Below are 6000 nucleotides of genomic sequence, written 5' to 3'. Positions count from 1 at the left end.
CACGATGCATTAACCTCAGACCAGGTAACTAGATGAAAACCTTGTATATGGATGGCCATGGATGACAACCTGAGACCCCAAGATAATGAAGAAGTCTGGGAGAGTTAGGGCTAGGCAATGGAGCCTCAGGAGACCCCCTGGAGCACTGAAATTTTGACGTATGGGAGGAGGGAACAAGTTTTTATAGGACACCTGCTCCTGTGCTTGAGAGGAACAGGCCTGGAGCACCAAGCTGATTTGGATAAGAGTCCCTGACAAGTAGAGAAAGTTGATTCTGATGGTTTTTCTACCTATCTCATAACACTCCCTAATTCTCCTTTGCACAGTTGTAATTATTTAGTTAATTAGCTAATTATTCTCTCACCAAAGAATTGGGCCAGCCTCTTTCAGGATTGTATTGCCGCAGCCCTGCACATATAATCAAATATTTGTTGAGTAAATGAATGAATGAAGAAATGAATGAAAATCCGGCCCTGTGATCTAAAGTATACTTTTAGTCAGAGCTCTTGGGAAGGTTCTTGAAGGGGAGGGCACAAAAATAACAAGTTGGCATTTGAGGAAGTATTTGAAAGGAAAGGCAGGCTTTAAACGGGAGGAAGGAGAGGATTAGGGAGGTGTATTTAAGAGATAGGGAAACACTGGCAGGAGACAAGGGTAGGGAAATGTGGGCGTAAGACCTGAAAGGGAGTCTGTGAGCTTGGCCAGGGCTACCAAAGACGCCTTGTCCATAGGCCTCCCTCTGCAGGACGCGCAGCCTCCCTCACAGCCTCGTCCTGAGGCCAGCCTCCAGATGTCTCCCTGTAACAGCAGTGAGTTCTAATTGTAAACGTTTTATCTTCATTGCCCCAGGACAGCAGATCCCCCCAGGTTCCAAGTGTGGGGAACTTTTATGCTTCTTGGGCTGAGTTTCTGTTAGCCTGGCCTGGGGACAGGTACAAAGCTGGGAGCTCTTTGGAAGGCACCCTTGGGCCAACTTAGGGCGGTGTGCTTAGGAAAGCAGGTGTCCAAATCTGGCCTGGATTGCCTGGAGCTGGAAGAACTTTTCTAGAAGTGAAAATACCACCCCTGCCCCCGACACTGGGGCTCACACAACAGCCCAGTCATAGGACCCCCTTAGCTCCTTCCCACACCTCTCTCTACCACACCACCAAAATTATTGAGTGTAAGAGGAAATGCCACCTCCCGCAGAAAACCTAGGGGACTTTTTTTCCCTTCAATAAACATTTGCTGAAATAACTTTTTATTGGTGGTTGTTTTAAAACACAGAGCATAAAAAGAGTCCTGAGAATTATTCCCATCATAACTTTTGTTCAGCTAGATCTGTGTCATCAATGTGGGCCTCAATTTCCTCATCTATAAAATATGGCGTCCCTTCCTCACTTCAATATTCTGCAAGTGTGTGCTGTACAAGGAGTGACTGATCATTGCATTCCGCTCAGCATCTGTTTGATGAATATTCTTTAAGTGTCAGGAGCGCAGACTGCTTTTGACATTATTGGGGATACCAAAGAAATGATTTTCTGGCCCTTGCCCATCATTTATTTAAGTATCCATTAAATGCCAACTATAAAGTCAACATACGGTAGGTGCTATAGGAGTTTTAAAAATGTAAGATGTTGTCTCTACATCTAAGGTAAACTCAAGCACATTGGAATGACACTACATGTATGAAATAAAGAGAAGATTTTAAAATAGCATATGATTACTGTTAGATGGGCAGGGATGTGCTACTTAAGGTTGGAAGAGGGAGAAATCACTCTGGGTTTGACAGATCTGAGAAGGCTACCTAGCAGTAGGGCTTGGGTTGGCTAAAACTTAATGTTGATGGTGATGATTGTGGTGATGATGGTGATGAGGAATACAGCCAAATTTACTGAACTCTTCGCATGTGGCAGGTATTGATAGGGTGCTTTATAAGTATCACATTTAATCCTCATATCAACACTCTAATGTAGGCACCATTATTGTCCCCATTTAGCAGTTGGGGAAACCGAGGTCCAAACATTTTATCTGGGAATCCGACCAATACCATCGTAACACCTTCTAGGTTTGGGGGGACAGGGATTAAGAAGAAAGGAAAGAGTGGAGAAGGGTCCTCAATCCCTCTAGAAGCAGCATTCAGTGGGTGCTAAGTGGAAACATCTTCATGGCATAATGTCTACATTTTCGGATTAAACTCCCTCTTTTAAGAATGACTTGAGGGGCTTCCCTGGTGGCGCAGTGGTTGAGAGTCCGCCTGCCGATGCAGGGGACACGGGTTCGTGCCCCGGTCCGGGAAGATCCCACGTGCCGCAGAGCGTCTGGGCCCGTGAGCCATGGCCGCTGAGCCTGCGCGTCCGGAGCCGGTGCTCCGCAACAGGAGAGACCACAGCAGTGAGAGGCCCGCGTACAGCAAAAAAAAAAAAAAAAAACGAATGACTTGAGACCTCTTGAATATACATCCCTATGTTTATAATGTACTTTCTAGATCTGAACGAATACAGTGGACTCATCTCAGATTTTCTCTGTGTTACATTTGACCATACAACAACCCATTTTGGCTTCCATGGCAGTGGGGAAGCCCACTCCTGTGTTAAGGGAGAGGGAAGTTGAGGGACGCTGAGGTTCTGTGCTTCTGTCTGTGCCTTCCTTTCTGCTATCTTCTGGGGTACTCTTTGTCTGCTAAATTCTTTGCCTCCTCTTATATCCCCAGTTTGTTAATTATCAGCATCTCCTAAGACTGAGTCCTAGGCCAGCTTCTGTCTACTCATTCATTAACTCAACATTTGTTGATCACCTATTATTTGCAGTTTAATATATCTAAAGATCATTTTTAATCTAAAGGAGTTTGGTGATTCTACCTACAATCCTGGTGTCAACTTCAGGGAGCACCGATATATATGGATGACCTACGCAATGACATCCCCACATGGACCTTTCATCTTCTCCCAGGTGTTTTCAAGACATGTTTTGAAACATAATATTCTGGGAGCAGAATGAATCAGCATCTCCCTAGATCACTCAAGTCCTCATTTCTCCATGTTAATGAATATCATCTGTCTTCCTGGCCCTCTACTCTGTCATCTTTATTGGCACAGATGATATCTTCTTTTTGCTTTGCCCCCTCAAAAAAGGTGGCATATAGCAAACATTCAAACAAGGTTGTCTGACTAAATTATTTAAATGACTAACCAAACCCTGAACTGTAAGAAAGCAGCTCAGTGTAGTTCTGTATTCAGTCTCAGGTGGTTGAGTGGCATTTGATGGGTGGGGCAAGAATACTAAGCAGATAAAATTCTACAGTGTCATTTCAGCATCCTTTTATAAGCTTGACTTTGGGCCATTTTATTCATGATTTTTTCAACCTTCTTTGGTGGTTAAGAGGCAGAAAACCCTCAAACTACCTTAGTAAGAAAGAGAAAGCGGATGTATTGACTCCATCACCATGAAGTCCAAAGACCAATTCAGCATGTTCTCATGGCATGTTAGGTTCAGGAACTCAAATGATGATCTCATGGTTTTTCTGTCTTTACGTGTCTTGGCTCTCTTTTCCTCTGTGTGTTGATCCCATTCTCAGTCAGGCTCTTGTCACATGATAAGAAAAATGGCCACCAATGGCCACAAACTACATCCTTACACTGATGTTTAAAGGAAAGAAGCTCCCCTCTTCCTTAACATTCACATATCAAGTCTCAGGGAAGACTATGATTGGCTCTGTTTGGGTCATGTGCCCATCCCTGAACCAATCACTGTAGCTTTGGAAATGGTCTGTTTTAATTGGCCAGCTGAGGCCACACACCCACACTTGGGTGGGGATGATGAGGTGCCAGGATTGACATCCTTCCAGGGCCTCAGGGAGAGGGAGAGAAGTGGTTTTCCAAAGAAAGGAATGCTGAGGAGAGCAACATACCTCCACTACACCCCTCTTCTCCTAACCCCACCTGGCCCAGAATTTTAACTAGTGAATTGTGTTAGGAGATTAAGGAGAAGATGCTGGGCTTTCCCCAGAGATGGCTGTATTTCCATGGGTGCTGATTTATTATTAAACCTTTAGACATGTTGCCTGTTGTTTTATAAAAGTCTCATTGGTGGTTATTGGAAGAGAAGCAGTTCTGTTCCCAACTCAAATTTTCTTCTCAAATACTTCAGTCATGAATATATATACATACATATATATGGGAAATTTAAAAAACTTTAAAACAGACCTCCCCACAAAATTACTACCATATATCTTCTCCTCCTACCCTAAGGGAGAGAGTGGAAGTCTCATTTCTCCTGGTCTCTCCTGGTAGGTATTTGATTGAGTGAGGGAAGAGTAGGAGGAAGAAACGATCATACACAGTTCTCCATAATTTGCAGACTATATAACAGCTAGTCTCAACTTCTTGTTTGATTTTGTGGTACCATCCTGCCCTTCATCTAAGAATTCTCTGTGGCATTTTTTTTTTTAATTAGCAAATTTTAAAAACCCTGTTTTTGAAAAATTTGTGATAACCCCATGGATCACCAGGGACACTGAAAGACTGATATTGAGATTGGCTTTGTTTATAACAGAAGCTGCAAAATCAAATGCCCCCAGAGGCTAGGCAGGCCATGTAAATGCCCTGGCAGGCTGGGTGGAAACTGTGTCAGACTGGGGTGTTTAAGTCCCATGCAAGGCGGCAGCTTCAAGTGGGCTACGGCCCATTGTTGCCATTAGGGAGGGCATGATGTGGCAAATATTGACTGTTCACTAATATGTAGTTCCCTTCTCCTCCTGGTACATAGGAGGACTGAACGTCCCTGCCTCTTTGAAATTAAGGGAAATGGCCATGTGACTTGTTTTGGCCAATGAGATGTAAGCTAAAGTGTTAAATGTTACTCCAGGAGGAAATATTTAACTGCTGGTGCCTGGCCCTCTCTACCTCTCTCTCTTTCCATGCCATCCTGACCAGGGATACACTTGCTGCTATGGAGGTACCATACTGAGCCAACACCTGCAGGACAGCTGCCTTGAACAGTCACCTCAATCCACAGTTGTCTTGTGAGGGTGAGAAATAAACCCTTATCGTGTTAAGCCACTGAGTTTTGGAGGATGTCTGCTACTGCGGCATAACCTGTCCTAAACTGACTTTTTTTTTCTTTTTTTCTTCTGGAGGAAGAATCTAGTCCTTTCGATTTTTTTTTTCAGGAAATAACTTTTTAATTTTATATTGGAGTATAGTTGATTAACAATGTTGTGTTCATTTCAGGTGTGCAGCAAAGTGATTCAGTTATACATATACATGTATCTATTCTTTTTCAAATTCTTTTCCCATTTCGGTTGTTATATAATATTGAGCAGAATTCCCTGTGCTATACAGTAGGCCCTTGTTGGTTATCCATTGTAAATATAGCAGTGTGTGCATGTCAATCCCTAACTCCCTAACTGTCCCTTCCCCCCCACACCCATAGCCATAAATTCATTCTGTAAGTCTGTGGGTCTGTTTCTTAAACTGACTATTATATGTTACCTGACTGATTTTTTTCAAGAGAATAGAAATCTAGATTTTTGTGTGTAATCTTCAAGTTAAAAAAAAAAAGAGAATTTGGCCATCAAAGCCAAGTTCAGCCTGGCATCTGCTAGTTTGCAATTTTGGGTCTACACAGTTTGAGTAGAGAATGGAACAATTAACAAATGATTTTTCTATTGTGCAACAATCCTGTCTGAACTCCTACAGTGCTTATAGTTGGTGTCACTTAGTAGCTTTTAGTTACTCTTGGTCTAGCTGTTTATTAGTGTTCAAGTTATTCTTCCTAACTAGATGGGAAATGGGGACAGGTGAGGAATCATGTCTTAAAGTTTGTGTATCTCACAGGCACAAAATATAGTTTCCATAAATCCTAGCATAAAGACTAGTCAATTGGTTGTTTACTCAGAAATACCACTTCCTCCATTGATACTGGAGAAACAGGTGTGGGGAAATAATTATTTTACCTTGCTGGTTCACTTTTTCCTGTTTGCAAAGAGGTTGGGATTCATCAATGTCCATTAAGCTTTAA

This window comes from Grampus griseus (genome assembly GCF_964374135.1).
Source record: "Grampus griseus genome assembly, chromosome: 2".
Taxonomy (NCBI): Eukaryota; Metazoa; Chordata; class Mammalia; order Artiodactyla; family Delphinidae; genus Grampus; species Grampus griseus.
The sequence above is the reverse complement of the archived record's forward strand: the minus strand, read 5'-3'. Positions refer to the sequence as shown.